This window comes from Macaca nemestrina, chromosome 8, assembly GCF_043159975.1.
Source record: "Macaca nemestrina isolate mMacNem1 chromosome 8, mMacNem.hap1, whole genome shotgun sequence".
Lineage (NCBI taxonomy): Eukaryota > Metazoa > Chordata > Mammalia > Primates > Cercopithecidae > Macaca > Macaca nemestrina.
Genome location: NC_092132.1, coordinates 138,589,692 through 138,610,885, shown reverse-complemented (window position 1 = coordinate 138,610,885; position 21,194 = coordinate 138,589,692). Strand labels below are relative to the sequence as shown.

The following is a 21,194-nucleotide window of genomic DNA, read 5'->3' as shown; positions in this document are numbered from 1 at the left end:
GTGGCTCACGCATGTAATCCGAGCACTTTGGGAAGTCAAGTTGGGCAGATCCCTTGAGCCCAGGAGTTGGAGACCAGCCTGGGCAACATGGCAAAACCCTGTCTCTACAAGCATACAAAAAATTAGCAGGGTATGGTGGTGTATGCCTTTGATCTCAACCACTTAAGAGGCCGAGGTAGGAGGATTGCTTGAGCCCGAGAGGCAGAGGTTGTAGTGAGCCCAGACTGCACCATGTCACTCCAGCCTGGGTGAAGAGTGAGACTCTGTCTCAAAAGAAAAAGAAAAAAAAAAAAAAGAAAGAAAAGGAAATGCAAGTGGTTGAAGTGGTTGATGATCCCATAAGATTCTTGATGAGACATTATTTGAAGTGCCTAGGTTTCTTCTAAAGCTTTCCAGAAGCACATCATAAACTTGAACACAACTGAAAGGAAAAAAAAGAATAGAGAAAATTTGGGGTTATAAATTTCTAGTCAGGCCAGAGGTAGAGAGTGTATGGACTAAGCAAATTTACTGGCCCACCTTTAAGACCATTTTTCTTAATGTTGCTGAAAATCTCAAGACTTGGGAAAGTGTCCTGCATCAATAAACTCCTAGCTAACTTTATATTCCATTTCTTCTCTGATCCAACACCCTGGAGATCCACTCCCACACATGTTGCCCTGGTTCCTGCCAGTACATATTTGCTGGGTCCTCAATTCTTTCAGCAAAAAGGTGACTTCATCTCCTATCAGAGACTGTTTTTGCTTTGGGCATAAGCTGAGATCTGACACTATTTATTGGTCCATATACAACAAGGGAAGGTGGAGCCAGATCTGCAGAAGGACATACATTGTCTTGTAAGGACCTTGAATGAGGTCCTTGCAAGGTGTCCTGACATGGCTAAGCTGGTTTTCTGTAGCAAGAGAGAAGGGAGTGCATCTGCTAGTCAGGTCATCAAGGAGATATGTAATTTCACAGTATTCAGGCACAATCACCTAAGCCTACCAATTCTCAGGATCCTATTCTTTCTCTATCAATACTCCAACTTTACAATAGGAGGCCTGTGAGTTTTGTATGTAGTATCCTTTGCAGCTCTGCCACCCTTTCAATTAAACCCTAGGGCAGATATTTTGCATGAAACAACTAATGCTGTGACAGATGAGATTCTTTAAAAGCTATAAAGGAGGCCTTTGGCATTCACAACATGTTCTGAGTTGATGGTTGACTTATCCCAGCCTACCACTTTTTTTTCTTAGAGGATTCCAAGACAGGTAGGAAAATTCCAATACACAATCTGTACAATTTCTATTGCCTTCGTCCTGTCCATGTACTTAGGGTTACTGAATAACCCATTGCTTTTCCTTCTCTCTGTACTTTATCCCAATCCATTTGATGTCAGGTAATTAGTAACTGTGAGGCTACATATATCACGCCAGAAGCCTTGCTACCCCACTCTTCAGCACTGCCATCTTTGCCATCTGACCTCAGTGATCCAAATTCAGAATTCAATCCCAGAGTTCTACTTTCTATGGTAACTTCTGGCACCAAATTTTTATGAATTTCCCCACAGCAGAGTCTGAGACAGTTTATTGGGTAAGGGTTATTTATTTTGGACATAATTCTAGGAAGCAGGTATGAGGGGACAAAAGAGCCAATATAAGGGGCATTATGTAGGTTGCTGCTGAGGGGAATAGCGACTGGATTATGTTGAGACCTCCTAAACAGATTATAGAATGTCTCCCTGAATTTTTCACCCAAAGTACAGCAGGTTGGGGCAACGGTAAACCAGCACTTGTCTAACATTCTTAAGGACTTTTCCTGCGGATGTGAGGCCCCTGTAATCCTATACTTGTATGTGGGCCAAGAGGGTTCCTGAAACTTCAGAGAAGGTACAGAGATGCATAGCACCCTTGAGACCAAATATTGTCAATGCAAAGTGACAACTGTAGATAAAATTTGAAAAAAGCAGAGGGAGTATGACATGGTACTTTATTAGTCTTTTATCATGCTGCTAATAAAGACATATCCAAGACTAGGTAATTTATAAAGGAAAGAGGTTTAATTGACTCAGTTCCACATGGCTGGGGAGGTCTCACAATCAGAGTGGAAGGTGAATGAGGAGCAAAGTCACGTCTTACATGGCAGCAAGAGAGAGAGAGCATGTGCAGGGGAACCCCCCTTGATAAAACCATCAGATCTCATGAGACTTACTCACTATCACGAGAGCAGCATGGGAAAGACCCACCCCCACGATTCAACTACCTTCCACTGGGTCCCTACCACGACATGTGGGAATTATGGGAGCTATAATTCAAGATGAGATTTGGGTGAGGACACAGTCAAACCATACCAGGTACCTGGGGATCAGCTATAGCTTATATCTATAGGTGACTGCTACAGATTACTAGACATATAATACAGCAATGGCTCGTTATGTGTTTTTGTGGATTGTTGGCTATTGAAGCTCAAAGTATTTACTTTGAGTTTGCTAATAAAATATCTAAAGGTAAAGCTCTCATTAATGCAAATGTGTAAATCAAAACATACTAAACTAAGGAACATCATTCACTTTTTTCTCAAAATATTTTTCCCATATAAATTTCCTGTCTTAGTCAATTTGTGTTGCTATAACAAAATAAGACAGACTAGGTAATTTATAAGCAATAGACATTTATTGTACATGGTTTTGAAGACTGCAAGCTCCAAGACCAAGGCACTTGCAGGAAGAGAAAGGCAAGAGAGGAAAACTAAACCAGTTCCCTGCAGCACTTTTATAAGGCACTAATCCATTCATGAGGGCACGACCTTCGTGACATAATCCTTTCCCCAAAGTGCCACCTCTTATTACCACCATGATAGAGACTGAGATTGAACACATGAATTCTGGGGGACATTCAGACCATAGCATTTTTATTTCATTACTTTTGTAATTTTAATCATGATTATTTCAACTTAGGAACACTGCAATAACATTTCATTTTTAACCTTTTATTTTGAAATAATTGTAGATGCAAAGGAAGTTGCAAAACAGTGTTGTTCTATGTACTTCTCCCCAAGCTTCCCCCAATGCCATACAATTTTAATTCTATCTCCATTTCAACTTTCCAACGAGCTATTGGATTAATCTTTCAAAAGCCTACATTTAATCATGTCACTCTTTACCAATATACAATTTCTTCACTTCATCTACTGTTTTTCTTTCAAGACTACTTCTTCACCAATTTTATAGGCTTAACTCCTCTTTTGGTTTAATCATTCATCAAATATTTATTAAGACCTTATTGGGTGTTTGAAATACAGTAGTAAGCAAGATTGGCAGAAAATTTTCTTCTAGTTGGATTGGAAGATGTATTTTGCAGCACTGTGTGGGACACAGCATTACCTTAACACCCAGATGCTTCAGTCTGTCAGAAAGCACAGGTGGCAGTCAGTACCTGACCATGGCCCTGTGTAGTTGGACTCACACTCAACTGGTAGTGAGTAACAAGAACAAAAATCTTATAATCTACAGAACCTCCGCATCTTAGAGCTACAGAAAAACGATAAAGAATAATTGAAAGGGATATAATAGTTTCCAACTTCTGACTAATGGTTTAGTCTGTGATTACAATTTAGAATGCTAGTTCAGCAGGGTGATTCATTTGAGAGAGCTCTGTCCTGATGCCTTGCTCTTCCCTGGGTGGCCCTTCATCCTTAAAATCTCCATGTTCCAAGAGTAAAGTCTTTTTGTGTATTTGTTGACAGAAAAGGAAAATTTCAGGGTAGACAGAGTGCCCAGAAAGAAATCTCTAAAGAGGCTTTTGTTTTTGAAGGCCTTAGACTTACGTAAGTGATTAAACTAAGCTTATCTAAATGCAGACGTTTAGTGGTGAGGAGGGATTCTGAAAGGATGGCATTGGAACCTCCCTAACTGGGAAGGAGGATAACAGATTTTCCAATATCACAGTGAGTTGAACCTGCCCACACAGTTCCTCTGAAGGGCTGGGCTCTGGATGGGGATGTGTGCTTGGTGGCTTGTGAATACTGAACATTGAGCTCTGTAGCCTTGGCCTGGCACATCCTGTATTCAAACTTGGCCCACTGGAGAAAGCTTCCAGTATTGTTGCTGGCACTGGCTGGACTACAAGGATTCAAACAGGGATCCTAACACTGGCAACCAGAACCTGTCCTATTTCTCAGGATGTTTTAAAATATGAGGCAAATCCTAGCATTCTTACATAATGAAAGAAGTGGGAACGGAGCTTTAGGAACTGTCTAGTATTGAAAATTCCACCAACTTAGATGTTTGGAGACTTTGGCCAATATTTTAAAAAAAGTTATTATCTGTAATCCAAGTGCCATGGAGCAATATATTTCTGTTACATAATAGCTTTAAAGGGGATTAATGTAACCAAAAAATTCTTAGTGCTGTAGAGGTATTTGGCTCCATATATTCATTTTCATTCTATTTTAATAAAATAAAGCCAGCCAAATAAATTGCTCTCTCGTCGATGTTAAGCTCCTTCCCCATTCATACGTTGGAAAACCAATATTGCCTCGTAGGAATGCAATGCGTTGACTTATGAAGTGTTAGTATGATTTGCTGCTAAGAAATTCTTATCATGTGAATTCTGGCATTTGAAGTAACTAAAACGTATAGGATAATTGCTTGAAGCCAAAGAAGGCAAATCTGTTCTGCAGCTGGCTTGTGGGAAGCAGACTACAGCAGATAATAACATGCTATTATTTCTCTTATTTTAAAAACAACCACAACAACAATTTTCTCTTCCTGCTCTGGCTTCTGCTGTTTTTCTCCTTTGCTTTAAACAAAAGCAACTCAAGAAAGCTGTCTGTCATTCTTGTCTTTTCTAACACTCATGCCCACATCACTATAACTAAATTCCTTCTATCAACGTCATAGATTTCCTTTTTGCTAAAGCAAATAACCAGTTCACTATCCCTATCTTTCTTAACCATCAGTAGCATTTAACTCAGACAGCCCCCACTCCTCCTCCTCTCCTCTACTTGACACACTATCTTCAGATGAATTTCAGACCCCACCCTTACCTGGTTTTTCTCTTGCTTCTCTGAAACTCCTGTTCAGTCTCTGCTGCTACTTTCTCAACACCTAGGCTCTAAATGTTGGAGATCCCAGGTCTCAGTTCTGGGTCCTTTCCTTGTTTCTACCTACACATGCTTCCTTGGTGATCTCACACAGTATTATGGTTTTAAATACCACGAAAATGCTGATGATTCCAAATTCTGTCTCTGCTCTGGGCCTCTCTCTTGCACTCAAGGTTTTAAGTCCTACTGGCTTCTCAATATCTTCACTTGGATGCCCATTAAGCGTCTTAAATAATGATGGATTTATTGAAGAAGAAATGAACAAACACCTGTACTGTATGAAGAATCCCAAGTCACAGTCCACATGGGATATTACAGTTTGTGTTGCACAGCTTATCACAAATTTGTTTCCTCCCTTCTCCTCTGACTTCTAAATAGATGTGGTGGTGACATCCAAGTAAATGCTCAGTAAACTGTGGGATTTAAGTTTTGGATAACGAAGCATTTAATCAGTAAATCTGAAAGTTTAGCAAATACTCCAAGTAAGGAAATTTGATTTAGTAGGACTTAAGGGAGGATGAAGAATTTATTCATTTGTTCAATGCATGTGTGCCAGGCTCTGTTCTAGGTACTGGAGATATAGCAGGCCATAAGAAAATCTCTAAGCTCATCAAACCTGTGTTGTAGTGTGTGTGCGTGTGTGTGTGTGTGTGTGTGTGTGTGTGTTAGAGGAGGTAGTTCGAAAGGACAGATAAAAAGCAAAACAAATAAATGTACAATAGCCCAGTGATGAAAAGGGCTATGAAGAATAACAATGGAAGGAATGGGGAATAGTATGAAGTGGCATAGTATTCAAATAGGATGATCACAGACCACCTGTGTGGAGGACTGAAGTTTTAGCTAAGCCTTCAAGAAGGAGAAGGAAAAGATCATGCATATTCCTAGGAAAAGTGTTTTCAAGGCAGAGCATAAGTGAGGCAAATTCTCCAGAGAAACAAACAACAGACTCTTTCATGTGTCTGTAAGGCACAGTGCCCACTATACAATTCTCAAATGCTGTTAGGCTTTGTCTGGTACCCTTCTCTATCAACCCTATGCATACTGGAACAGGGAGATCTTTGCAAAAGTATCCAGCACATCTGCAAAAGAATAGAAGATATGTGATTTTTGTTTCATTTACATACTAGACTCTCTTTTTCTGTATCCAAAAAAAAATGTTTATCTAGGTAAGAATGGTAACACAAAATGATCGCCAAGCCATCTTAATGGAAGCATCCATCAAAACACAGTGTGATATTGTCTGTGGATACACAATGCTGCGGATGAGTATGAACACAGATAGGCAGGCTCATTTCAGTTTCTGTGTAAAGCTCAGCACAAAGCATCTTCTTGACGGCAGAACCTCTGTCATACTGTGTTCGTGTTCACAAATGTGGCACCTGGCTGTGGATTTGAACAGGTTCTTCTTTTACTTTCTCTTCTGAAGAACAATTTAAATCAACCTAAATCAGGCTATTTCAATATATCTTTCCCTCTTGTTACACAAAGCATCCTATTTTCATATTATTTAATTCTGAGTTGCATGCTCTGGCAATTGCTCTTTCAATGTTTAAATCTTACTGCACAGCAAGGCACTGTTTGTTGATCACTTTGGAGTGTGAAGATTATGACTGAAAAACACAATTATCTATGTTATGTGGCTGAAAAGAAAAGCTGTCCTCATCTTTCTGGAAAACTCATTTTCTTAGGCAAAGCATCCAACAGAGGGATAAAGGTACAAAGTTCTTTGCCAGGCAGTGAAGTTGGTGAAATCACACAAAGCAATCAGTGAATGGAAACATGATCCAGCCCAATAATCCAGTTTCCCATATTGATAAAGATTTTTAGACGAGGTTGTCTATCCTAGAGAAAGTGGGCTAATTGAAGTGAGTTGAAGTAGTTATTTGTATACAAAGCTATTGTTTCTTAAATTCCTGACCTGGCTGTTGCGAATGGTTTTGGGGAGTTCTTTGGTTCTTTCATTTCTTACTTTATCTTGTATCTAAATAAAAACAATCTGCGTATGATTTCTTTGTAGTACTTTATGCTGCAGGGTTTCAAAAAGCCATAATGAAGCACATTGCCACTAAAATTCTCTTCACATATCATCTTTTGAGTTATTATGTTAAAAAAGCTCTCAGTAACCTATAGTAAAAATTATTAAAATCCTCTCCATTGGAGAGGTTAAGAAAGTGATAATTAAGACTCTCTGGCAGACCCCTAAATGATAAATAGCATTTTAAAACAAATAGGAGGTCAATGTATATTTTAGAGAGTTAAATACATTGAGCATACTGAGCTTACATAGGCCCTCCAGACTATATTTGATAATAAACTCCCACTCGCAAATAATAAGAAATTTCTTCTTATGCATATGTGTTTTTATGATGAAATCATTGGTTTTATGTAAATCTCCTTCTCCTTGATTAGCATGATTTATTTCATTCAACTTGATAGATTATATTAACAAGGGATGGAGCAGGGGATTGTGTACAGTGCCTAGGCAATAAATCTAGGATCGATTTAAATTTTATATCCCGTGATTAGTAACATTTACCAATAACACTTAGCTTGCTATGTAAAATACTATAGAATTTTACTTTCATCTGCACATTGGTAAAATGTACAAGAAATCATAGAACTATAGAGATGGAGGGAAAGCCTCCCATCTACCCTCTCTGAAGTTTCATTGAAATGAATGACAACTGACAGATTAAGAGGAGAAGGGGCATAAAAATTTATTAACATTCATAAGCCTAGAAACTATATAAAATATGAGACTCAGAGAAAAGCTAGATGGTTGAGGCTTATATGCCCTCTTCATGAGGGAGAGGAAAATTGGGTAAATATAGCCAATTTGAAGGACTGTAAATAATTTTAGGGGAACTTAAATAGCCCAAAGAACAGACAGTTGGCTTGGGACAAATTTCCTCTGAGCTCTGGGGGAGGTGGTGGCAAATTGCAAGAAGGTGAGGGGCGGAACTTCGCTGTGAGCAAAGGTTGTCTTATAATGCCGATAATCTCCCAAGTAATCTCTAGGAGCTACACTTAGGATAATAAATGAAAGTCTGTCTGGGCATAGTGATGATTTTTAGTGATTAATCTTTTCTGGTTATTAGATGAAGTTCCTAAGGAGGGACTATTAAGACAATTGCATTTCTAATGTTGGAATTTTCCTTCACCAGATAAGGAAATTTCCTCCTAGTGCTCAGGAAAGAAAAAGGATCAGAGGGGCAGGAGTATAGGAGAAGGTTAGAGAGAGACCTTAGTTCTGAGGCTTAGTTCTGAGGCCTTTCAACTTCCTTTAATTCAAAGCAAGAAGCATGCCAAAGCGTCATATTTTGGCATATTATTTTCTGAGCCCCAAAACAGCTTAAATAAGAAGAATAAAACAAATCAGGTACAGAAATTTTTAAGATAATCACACAGTTCCAGGCTCCCTCCTCATTCTGCCTGCGCAAAGAATTCCAGCTTTGTCTGGTCCTATTTCCTATTGTTTCCTACCTTTCACAGAAAAAGTTGTCAGTTTTTTAAACTCTTGTGAGCTAGAATTTGAAGAAGCTGGGGGGAATGGAGGAGCAATACAAGGACAAAAATTCCTGAGGGCAGGACTGAGAAATGCCCTCAAATTCCACCTTTCCTGGTTTAGATTCCATGATCCATCACCCTTCGTTCCTTAAAATCTCCATGGTATTGGTCTGACCAAACTCAACTGTAACTAATTCAATCTGTGCATGTACTCCCTAAAAGGCAACTGTGAACAAAGAAAAATATAGTCACGTTTATCTACCTTATTTTAAGTGTTTATGACTAATCTCCACTTGCGCCTTAACATTGCCCTTCAATCACTGATTTCCCTACTTAGTAAACTCTTCCACTTTCAGACCCTCTCCCTGTTTTCTAGTCATCAACATTCCCTTCACATCCTCACTCTCAGCTGATGAATATGCTTATTTTATTTAATACTTGAAACAAACAGAAAAAATCATACTCATCCTTCCTCTACCAAACCTTCCTATTTGTGTATGGACCCAAATAATTTACCCTTCTTTGGGTTATAAGAATGAACTCTTCTGATCCTGTCTACATTAATCCCTTCATTTATGTATGGAATAACATTTGTTATTTCCTACCTAAGGATTTTATTCCTACAAAAGTTCTCTCCCTCTCTCTTCTTCCTCTTCTTTACCCCTCCCCACCTCAACATTTCCCTTTACGATCACTTAAATTGGAATAACATGAATTATCTTTCATTTTAAAACAAAACATCTGCTAGACCCTACATTTTCAACTCTGCTGCCTGATTTCATGTCTCCCTCTTACAGAAAAACCTTTGATAAGGTTTTATATTTGCTGTCTCTACACTTCCCCCTTCCATTCTTTCTAGAAACTTTTCCAAGCATGCTGAAACTACTTCAGCCGATGTCACTCAAGCCCTCCAACTTTCCAAAGGCAATGCCCAGTTCCTAGTATTGATCATACTTAACTTTCTGCAGCATTTGGCACAGTTAATTTCTTTCTCTCATTCTTGAAATGCTTTCTTAATGTGGCTCAAGGGATACCACACTCTCCATGTTTTGCTCCTACCTCTCTGGAATCTTCTAATAGAATGAAAGATTCTCTTTGTCAGTTTCATTGGAGCTGCCTCCTTTCCTGACCTTTAAATGTTGGCCTGCCCAGGGTTTATTCTTCCACATGGCATCTTTAGGTAATCTCCTCAGGTTTTATAGCTCCTTAACATGTAATTCACACTGATAACACTGATGACTTGATGATGTCTTAGCTCCAGACTAAAAAAATCCACCTGCTTAATAAATAGATCTAATATAATATCCAACAAGTAGTTGCAATTTATATACCTAAAATATAACTCATGATTTCCCCTCACCCTTGCAAACAATTGCTTTCAAAAGTCTCCAACTCTACTCCACCAGGCTTGAATCTAAGACTTTTTGGAAGTAACTTAGGATTTTTAACTAAAGGATATTATCAAGTTTTCCTTAAGAGTGCATCTTTTTTCCTTTTACGATTTCTTTAGAAATATATTGTACTTTCACACTTTTGATGAGCTTTAAGAATTGTTTTAATGGTAGATACAACACAGAGATACTTAGAAGAAAGCAACTCTGTTACTTTCATCCTCAAATGAGAGAGCCACACAGGGAACTGCACCAGGAGACAGGGAACAGCAAACTGGAGCTACTGTGAGGGCTGCTGATGTATGGCAGCTAGGATGGGGTTCCCTAGGTTTCTCTGCATCTCTGGGGACTGGCTATTTTGAATAATGTCCAGGGCTCTGAGCTCCAGGGCATAGGCACTCTCTCTAGTTGTCTAGTAACTGGGACCAGAGAAATCAGGGCAGGTGCTTGGTGGCCCAGAATGTGAGAACTGGATAAGGGGGGTGGTTGGAGTGTGGATTTAATCAGCTGCCCAAGAAGGGGAACTGACAGTCACTAGTTAGGGCCTCAAAACTGGGTCAAGACAACATTAAAGAGAATAATTTAAAAAAATAACTATATTACACTTGGCTTAGTATTCACACAGACACTAACACACACACACATACACACACCACTTCCCCAGATGTATCTATATCTCTATCTACATGTAAAAATTTGTTAATTAATCTCCACTTGATCTTTTCTTTCTTTTCTGTCACCTTTACGTTTCTATTCTAGTTTGCTTGGTTAAGACACTTTACTAATTTTTCTTTTAGAGAGAATACTTGGATGGAGTTCTCTTGTATTTTTCTGTAACCTTGAGATGTAATAAAGTATTAGCTGGGTCTACAATTCATAAACTGCACCATTTTCCTCACAGTGGTTGGTAGCTGCTCTCACCGTCTTCACGTTTCCACTGCTTCTGATAAGGATTCTGACTTTTTTTTTCCTTTGCTTTTTCTACCTTGAATCTTGTCATATTTTTCCCCTTCCTTAGAATTCAGGAGTTTTACAGAATGTCCTAGGTGTCTATGTTATTTCTGATTAGTCTGACCTGGACCTTACAGAAACCATTTAATCTGGGATATTAGGATTTTTGTTGAGGAAAAAAATGAATTCTATTATTTTATTTTTATCGACAATCTTCCATCTGTCTTTTTCTCTTACTGGTACATCTTTTACTATCTCCTGTTATATCCTTCAAGATTCATTTCCCTCTCATGGTTTTTATTTTTCTGTAATTGTTTTCCTGTGCTTTGTGGTTTTTTGTTTTGTTTTGTTTTGTTTTGTATTTGATCTTCTAGGACACACACATGAGTAGTAAACATCCTCCCCTTCAAATCATTTACAGAATTATTTGGCTGAGAAATCATGTCATTAATCACCAAATATTCTTTATCTGGGTATGTGCCATACTTGATTCTCCTCTAAAGTGTTTATTTTTTTTATTTTATTTTTCTTATTTTTTTATTATTATTATACTTTAAGTTCTAGGGTACATGTGCATAACGTGCAGGTTTGTTACATATGTATACTTGTGCCATGTTGCTGTGCTGCACCCATCAACTCGTCAGCACCCATCAACTCGTCGTTTACATCAGGTATAACTCCCAATGCAATCCCTCCCCCCTCCCCGCTCCCCATGATAGGACCCGGTGTGTGATGTTCCCCTTCCCGAGTCCAAGTGATCTCATTGTTCAGTTCCTACCTATGAGTGAGAACATGTGGTGTTTGGTTTTCTGTTCTTGTGATAGTTTGCTGAGAATGAATTGTCTATATCCCTCGGCAGCTTTATTTCTCTGGAAATGCATTCTGATTTTTCTGGTCACTCTTTGAACGTAGGTAGCTTTTAGATAGGTTGTCATTTTCCTTCTGGGAATGTTGAGGTTCAGGCCAAATGGAAAAGTCTCAAAAGTGGTAGAAGTCAAGGCTGTCTGTACCCCATAGACTGACAGTATAGGAAGAAATGTTTTGCCATGCCCTACAAAGGTCCCCAGGGTAACTCACGAGGAGTGTGGATTTCCTTACACTTCCAGCTTTAGGGAGAAGTTGCTTGGCACTTCATCTCTCCAGCTTTTTCTTGGCATTTTTAAAGCCAGGGAAGTCACTTCCCTGCAAAGGAGGGAGGGTTTCTCACTATTTCTCTTTGTTTGGACTCCAAAAGTGCCAGATTTTTCTTGGTGTCCCCCGTCCCTTTGGGTCCCAGAAGTCACTTGACTCACTAGTTGCTCTCTAATCCTTTATCTTCCTTTATTTTTATTAGGTTATTTACTTACATGTGTATCACCGTACTCTCTCACCAGAATAAAAGCTCCATGGGGCCCAAGTCTCTGGTTCAGAATTCTTTCTTCAGTGCTTGACACATATATAGTGTAGGTTTCATATATTTTCTGGAAGTTTAATGATGTAAGAAATGGGCAGAGTTTGCCAAGACAAGAACAGTGGTGGGAGAGTGAGGGGAATGGATAGAAGTAGAATGATCAAGAAATACTGTTGTAGAGTATTTGTGTTGAAAAATTGCCAAAAAATCTATGAACAATGTTGAGATCTCCTGATGCCATTTGTCTTTTTCTTTCTACAACATTCTTCTGTGGATCATGGTTTCAATAGGGCGAAGAATATGAATAAAAAGATGATCTTTGTATGATTTGCTATATATTTTTAAAGTATAAAATTCAAAAGAATTCATTTATGTATATGTATAATCAATTAATGCTAAGGGGGAACTAAACAATGAAATTATTAAATCAAAGATTTGACTTTTAACTTACAGCCATTTAGGGTAGACAGTGATAACCTCAGTGAACGATCAATTTAACAAGATATCTATATGTACTTACATACACCTAGAGTGGTGTTTGATGGAGAGGAACATGCATCAAGAGACTAGGTGCAGAAACAAAAGAAAGAAGGGAACAGAAGCTTCAGAAGAAAAATTTTGGGAGAGGCAAAGAAAAGCACATTGTGTCTGTCCACCCACAGTGCTTAACTTACCCTACCGTCATGCAGCATAACAGGAAACAAAATCAAAAACATTTAATAAAATCATTAAATATTATTAAAGCGTACTATAATATATTCAATTTTTATCTGCCTTAGATGAAATTAGTTTGAAATTCTTGACACAGATAAAGTCTCAACACAGATCAAGTAGTAGAAAACATTTAGTTTTCTAAATCATTTGCACAAAATCTCTCATTTATTTCACTGTCAATTCATTTATTTCATGGGGCTGGAGAAAAAACGTAGAAGAAAGTTAACATAGGAGAGCAAACTAATTTAGTATGTGAACATAGTGTGTTATATATAACTAGGAAATATGTGAAGGAACGTATTGATCATCTACACCAGGTATGTTAAACATGAATTTGTAGATCTTCAGTCTTTATGTATCTGAAATATGTATATATCTTTATATATATTATAAATATTTATATATCTTAATATATATAAGATACACATCATATATATGACATATATTTGGTAAATAGCTTATATATGAGATAAATACTTGTATATATCATTAGATATATAAGATATATATAATAAACAGCTATACAGGCATCCTTTCATAAATGAAAGATTTTGAGCCAGATTTACTCATATTTAAAAATCAAAACTTTGTACAATCTTGTAAAATTCATGCATATTAAATCAAAGGAAAAAAAATAGGTGAAAGCCCATGGAGACCTGAGTTTTAGCTCTGGTTTGTCTACAGTTTGGTTTCTTAATATTTTTGGGTGATTTAGAAGATGAGGATGTTGAACTATATAATCTTATGATCTAATTATATAGTTTTAATGACTAGAACGAATTTCGACTTAAAAACATCCTGATTACAAATAACCTTAACTGTAGAATTTACGTGTGTGAGTGACGTGATGTGTTGGTCAGCTTCTCCATACATATACATATATACAAACACATATTTATACACAAACAAATGTGCATATTAGTTGGTGTTTACTAAAGTGAAGTCTTCAGTTCAAAACATTAAATTTGACTAAATACAGTTAGTTACATGTTTATGAAGTCATCTATTGTCTTAAGCAACTAAAGGATTCTATTATTTTGACAACAAGAATGTGGGAATGCTTAGGTATCTGTTTGGCATCTTTCATCATAGTGCTACAAGTTCTGTAAGATCATGGAGCTTTTCAAGTGAAGTAGGCAAGCAATGAGCTACATTAGTGAACATCAGCAAATAAAATGGGTCACATTTATTATATATTACCTTCATCAATGATGTTCAAAAAACATGCTTTTTTTCCTATGAGTTCATATTCCTATGTATTTTTATAGAAAATAGGTATATTGTTTTGAAATTAAGTATGAGTCATTCTCAATCTTGTCAATTTAAACTTTTTAAAGACTTGGAAAGTTGTTAGAGCATTGCCATTCTTAGAATTAGAAGGAATTCTTAATTTGCTCCTAAAGATGCAGGTTTTCTTCCATAAATATCTCTCTCTTTCTTACAGCATTAAATGCATCGTGTTTCCATTATTGTATAAAATAGAATTTGATGATTATATTTTAAGGAGGGCTGTGGTTTCAATGTGTGAGCAAAGTAATTGCTTAGGAACCCTTTTGCATTCTTATTCAAACAAGACTATCTGAATACCATACCAGAAAAAGAAGAGGACAATTTTCAACCATTTTTAGTCACTGAATAAATAGAAAGGAAAACAAAATAGCTCAGATTACACCTTATAATTATGTCTCTCCTGCTGAGGTATCCCAAAAGGTGCAATTAAAAGATAACTATACAGAAAATAATGCCTTAATTTAGTATTTAAATAGAATTACAATGATTCTGAGTATCCAGAGAGTAGATCTGTTTCTCAGTTCGCCCTCATAGTCATCTGCCCAGTGAATGATCCCTTTTTTGAACTAAATTATCATGATTGAGAGACACCCTTCAGATAGAATGACATGGTCTCTTAGCTGCAACCAGAACTCAGAGAACCTCAAACTTAATATCAGAGACATGAGAGGACTCTTACTTTTCTTTACTCCTTTTTCTTCAGAATAAATTTCCACCTTTGGAAGTATTAGGATAAGATCTAAGTCTCAGAATACATTGAATTATGCTTGATATTTCAGTTTTTTTTTTTCTGGTACTATGATAAACTATCAGAAATTTAGTGATTAAAAGCAACACAGGTGATTATGTTACAAGTTTATACAACAGAAGTTCCCAACAGATCTCATTGGGCTAAAGATGTTGAAGAGCTGTACTGTTTTTGGAGAATCCAAAATAAAACTGTTTTCCTTCTCTTTTCCAGCTTTCAGAGACCTTCCTCATTCCTTGGCTCGCCCCCTTCCTAGACCTTCAAAGTCAGCAATGACAGGTTGAGTCGTTCACACATGTAGCATCTTTCTCAACTTGGTATTTGCTTTTTAATCTTTTTTTATGATCTTTCCAAGGTACAGATATTTTTATACCAGTATGGTCAGATACACTGACTTTAAAAAATAATATTCATGGCTGGGTATGGTGGCTCACACCGGTAATCCCAGCACTTTGGGAGGTCAAGGTGGGAGAATTGCTTGAGGCCAGGAGTTTGAGGCCAGCAGGGGCAACATAGTAAAATGCCATCTTTACAAAAAAATTAAAAAAAAAATAGCCAGGCATGGTGGCATGCACCTGTGGTCCCAGCTTCTCAGGGAGCTGAGGCAGGAGGATCATTTGAAACTTGGTGGTTGAGGCTGCCGTGAGCTATGATCACTGTACTGCACTCTACTCTCTAGCCTAGGTGACAGAGTGAGACCCTATCTAAAAAAATTTATACATATATTTATACATACACACATATGTATATTCATTTTTCATATATGGTTTATAATTATACATTAAATATTTTCCACTATTTTCTTCAAAGTTTGATGGCTTCATTTTATACTGATATTTTAACTAAAATACATAATCCTAAATTTTTCTGTGTATTAACGTAAGAACGTGAATAATTTGTTTTTCAAATTATTTAATTTTTTGATTGATTTACTGAACAATTCAGTCTGTTCACATGAATTTGTAAGTCTTGACTTAACATGTCTTTATCAAGGTATAAACACTAGCTGAGTTTTTTTCAGGGTCATGAAGGCCAAGTTTGATATTACTTGGGATAATTAACCGTACACACTTAAACTTTCTAAGAAGTAAAACATTATTGGGTATTGTTATAAATTTTGGTTAATAGTCAAAAAAGAAATAGAAAAAATTAATAAAAGTAATCCCTGAATTTTATTTTAATTCATTTTCATCAAATTAATATTTTTTAAACCAGCATTTCCCGAATTCATTTCAGCAGAATATCAGTGAAATGATATATTTTTTTTTAAAAAGTAAGTCTTTACTCAAGTAACTTTGACATTGTTGATTAATTTCATTAGGATTATTCACTGTAACTGATATTGGGGTCTTTAAAATGCTTATGTTTTGTGAACCTCCAAGAAAATGGAATATAAAGCAATACTTTTTGCATTTGGCTACAGGATTCTTTCTCAAAAGAAGACATATATCATGAATGTTTCATACACTGTTAATAATAACATAAAACAGGCTGGGAGCGGTGGCTCATGGTTGTAATCTCAGCCCTTTGGGAGGCCGAGGTGGGTGAATCACTTGAGGCCAGGAGTTCAAGATCAGCCTAGCCAACATGGCAAAACCTTGTCTTTACTAAAAATACAAAAATTAGCCAGGCATGGTGGCACATGCCTGTAGTCCCAGCTACTTGGGAGGCTGAGGCAGGAGAATCACCTGAATATGTGAGGTGGAGGTTGCAGTGAGCTGAGATTGTGGCACACACCAGCCTGGATGACAGAGGGAGATTGTGTTGGAAGGAAGGAAGGAAGGAAGGAAGGAAGGAAGGAAGGAAGGAAGGAAGGAAGGAGGAAAGGAGGAAAGGAGGAAAGGAGGAAAGGAGGAAAGGAGGAAAGGAGGAAAGGAGGAAAGGAGGAAAGGAGGGAAGGAGGGAAGGAGGGAAGGAGGGAAGGAGGGAGGGAGGGAGGGAGGGAGAAAGGAAGGAAGGAAGGAAGGGAGGAAGGAAGGAAGGGAAAGGAAAATGTGAACCAGTTTTTAAACTATTTGTGCCTTATCTCTTGCCAAAATACGAATTATTATTCCCTACATTTCTGATATACTGAAAAATTGGGTAAAACTTAGGGCCAACAACAATGCTGTTGATGTAAAACAGGGTTACATATCTACTTTGCCTGATTCTTGATGACCTATTAGGCCTATCCTCTTGTTAGGTAGATTGCATTGTTTTCACACGGTCAACTGTATTCGTTCATTTTCATGCTACTAATAAAGACATACTAAAGACCGGGTAATTTATACAGGAAAGAGGTTTAAAAGACTCACAGTTCAACATGGCTGGGGAGGCCTCACAATCATGGCAGACGGCAAGGAGGAGCAAGTCACGTCTTACATGGATGGCAGCAGGCAAAGAGAGAGCTTGTGCAGAAAAACTCCCTTTTATAAAACCATCAGATCTCATGAGACTTATTCACTATCATGAGAATGGCATGGGAAAGACCCACCCTCATGATTCAAATACCTCCCACCAGGCCCCTCCCACAACACATGGGAATTGTGGGAGCTACAACTGAAAATGAGATTTGGGTGAGGACACAGCCAAACCTTATCATCAACTATCTTCATTTATAGTGTCTCATATGGGAAACACAGTTTCCCATATGTAACTTGTCCACAATAAATAAAGAAATAACCAATACACCTTTATTGCCAGACATACAGTAGGGATCCAAAAATCACAAATCCTGGTACTTACATACTGTTTCATTTTCATTATTTCACATCTTAAGTTTTTATTTAGCTTCCTGCATACATGATACTAGGTTAGTAACTATGGGGACCAATTCTCTGTGTAGCTTTGTTAACAGTCCTATTAGAGTAGCAAAGACAGGAATTGTAAAGAACGTACTAATGTTACATGGTATAAGCCATGTTTTACTAGCATTAACCTTTATTTTCTAGGTTAGTATCTTGGCCTACTGTAGAATTATTCACCATCAAATATTTTCAAGATTGACCAGGAATTTTCCCACATGCAACAGATGCTGGGCACTGCCATCTGCTCTACCATTCCCTCTGTTGTCACTATTACTTCCTCCAGGTAATAGGGTTTTGGAGGATCCCTGCCCATTTCACTGAATTTCAACGCATTCTCTAGGCTCAAAGTCATCATGAGGCTCCACGGCTTTTTCCAGTGGGCATACCCACATTCTCCAGTCACCACTGTCAATGTCGAAGGGGCACTGCTGCTGATTCTTAGATTCCTGCCAGGTACCACCACGGATGCACTATAGCTCGCAACATATCAAATTTATCAAGTGCAATGATGGAAAATGCCACTTTTCTCCTTCTGCAATGCACTGTGATTATGATACCAAAGCATATTGTTTATATTCCAAGTTCTTATAGTGTTTTAGCAAAACATCTTCCCATTTTAACCTACTACATTTCCTCCACCCTTTTGTCTTCAACATCCTAGGCACAGACATATCCAACACCAAATTCAAATGAAAGACATCAAGCAATATGCACCGTGCTCCTGTAAGATAAAGCTTTATCATGTTCAGCACCCTTTTGTCTTAGAAGAGATCTTCTCCTTGGAAGCTATGTACTGTGAGATTTAAGTAGTTGTGGACTTAACGGACTCAGCAATTTCCCAGATGTATCCACTAAATAACGTACTCAGACACATCTTAATCTCTAACTGACAATTTCTTCTCTTGACCATGAAAATGAAAAGTACCAAAACAGGCAAGCAGATCAAGGCTGAGGTCTGTTTAGAGGAAGGAGAGACAGTACCTGTTTGGAAGATTCAGTCAAGGATTCTTGGAAATGTTGTTTGCATTCTGGCTGACCTGAAAGAAGAATTATAATAAATCAGGGATAATAGAAACATCTGCTAGGGTTGAGGCAGCATCACAATACCCATCACAGAGTCAAGAAATAATAGGGCACATGTGGAAAAAAGCAAACAGTGCTATTTGCCAAGAAAATAGAGATATGTCGGCTGGGCGTGGAGGCTCACGCCTATAATCCCAGCACTTTGGGAGGCCGAGGCAGGTGGATCACAAGGTCAGGAGATCGAGACCATCCTGGTTTCAACACAGTGAAACCCTGTCTTTACTAAAAACACAAAAAATTAGCCAGGTCTGGTGGCAGGCGCGTGTAGTCCCAGCTACTTGGGAGGCTGAGGCAGGAGAATGGCGTGAACCCGGGAGGCAGAGCTTGCAGTGAGCTGAGATCGCACCACTGCCCTCCAGCCTGGCTGCAGAGAGACTTCATCTCAAAAAAAAAAAAAAAAAAAGAAGAAAAGAAAAGAAAATGGAGATAGGTCAGAAATAATGACAGTCATTTGGAAAAGGTAAGTAGTGGCCACTATACTAAGGAAGATTTTATAAATGGAATTTAACTTTGCTCCAAATGGAATGTCTCTTCTTGTCTGTCTTCCTTAAACATAGAGAACGTTATTTAATATGTTACTTCTCTTTGCCATACTGTTAGCTCTATCTTGATGAGAAAAAAAAAACAATAAATTCAATGTTTAGAGACCAATATTTGCTAACCGTTGATCACTTCCAAATTAGGCCACGTATTTTATTTTGTTTATAATAAATCTGAAATACAGACACAGATTTACATCCTGTAGGACAGTCAGAAGCAAAGTGTTAGTAATTTAAATGTGATCTTTCTTACTGATCCCTTTTTGTCATTGAAATGCTGAGTGATTCTCACAGGATCACCGTAAAAATTAAAGATGAGAATATAAAATCGTATCTCCATATATTTTAGATATAGTAGATTACCTAGTTTGTCAGAAGTCATTATTATTTCCATTTCTCAGATGAGAAAACTTAGGAGCAGAGAGGTTATATATAATTTGTCCAAGGTTGCCTAGCCAGCAAGTGGTGGAAGGTTATGAATCCAGGTAATACGACTTTTTAATCTAAACTTGCATCACAGCAACATTCTGCCTCTCACAGAGGGCCAGAGCCCCTGATGGACAATATAAATCTTTTCTTTTGCTTTCTTTTCTTTACTTTTGTCTTCCAAGTATTCATTTTGATGGTATTTTGGCATATATGGGGAGAAAGTTGAGAAAGAGGTTCTGTGAAAACCTCTAAACCTCTATTCCATTCTTATTCTTTTTAATTAAAAGCAAACTCATCTTCTTTTTATGTCACACAAACAGCTTTGATGTGAAAGTCCAGTCATTTCCAGCAAATATTAGCCAATAGATATATCGTGCAGAAAGAATCAATAGTGACAACTATTGGGTGTATCCATTAAGTTACCAATCATTTCTTCTCTACACAGACATCCCAAAAGAACTCAGTACCAAAACAAGTATAATAACACTGATAGGACAGAAAGCAATCACTGTATTAACAGCTAGGTCAGTATCTAATTCCTCAAGATCAGAGCCCTGGTAAAACACTGTTGGAACATACAGCTTGCTGGAACCTAACAGAGAATATTTCCATCAGCCCAAACCCTAGTCTTGTGAATTTACTTCCTTCTATCTGGCAGCACAACCCAGAGTGGTGACTAGTCTACTTTAGGTGTGTATACAAGGAAGAGAGTACATGGCAGGAAAGTTAGTTGGTGCTATGGTCTGAATGTGCGAGTCCCCCTCCAAATCCATATATTGAAATTTAATCACTAAGGTGATGGTGTTAGAAGTGGGGCCCTTTGGGAGGTGATTAGGCCATGAAGGATTAGTGCCTTTATAGAAGAGGCTTAAGGGAGCTTGTCAATTCCTTCCCCTCCACCACGTGAGGATACACAGGCACCATCTGTAAGGACGAAGGCCCTCATGAGACACTGAATCTGCCAGCAACTTGATTTTGGACTTCCCAGCCTCCAGAATAGTGAGCAATACATTTCTATTGTTTTTAAATTACCCAGTCTAAGGTCTTTTGTTATAGTGGCCCAAATAGACTAAGAGAGTTGGCTTACTGATGTCTCCTGCAAGTAACAGGAAGTATGAGAGAAGTAAACACATACATTTCAGGCTACGGTGACTCTCTGCCTATTAATACACGAGTCAATCAATGATTTGGAAAATGATCAAAGATGGAGAACATGATCGGAAGAAAACACAGAGCATATCTCATCCTTAAAAAAAAAAAATCAGCATTTTAAGACAGTTTAAA

General features: G+C 37.8%; 1 protein-coding gene across 2 annotated transcripts in view; it reads right to left on the bottom strand.

Moving 5' to 3' along the window:
* Nucleotides 1-303: 303 nt before the first annotated feature.
* The window catches only part of LOC105463752 (macrophage scavenger receptor 1), a 764,939-nt gene continuing 744,048 nt past the window's right edge, over nt 304-21,194 (bottom strand). The window contains exons 20-21 of one of the 2 annotated variants that reach the window (XR_011607204.1): nt 18,841-18,896; nt 304-421 (exon numbers count right to left, since the gene is read on the bottom strand). The gene's annotated coding sequence lies outside the window, so the exon portion shown is untranslated. Of the gene's footprint in view, nt 422-17,723; nt 18,897-21,194 lie in introns of those variants that run through there. The other variant, XR_011607203.1, reaches the window with a different exon arrangement.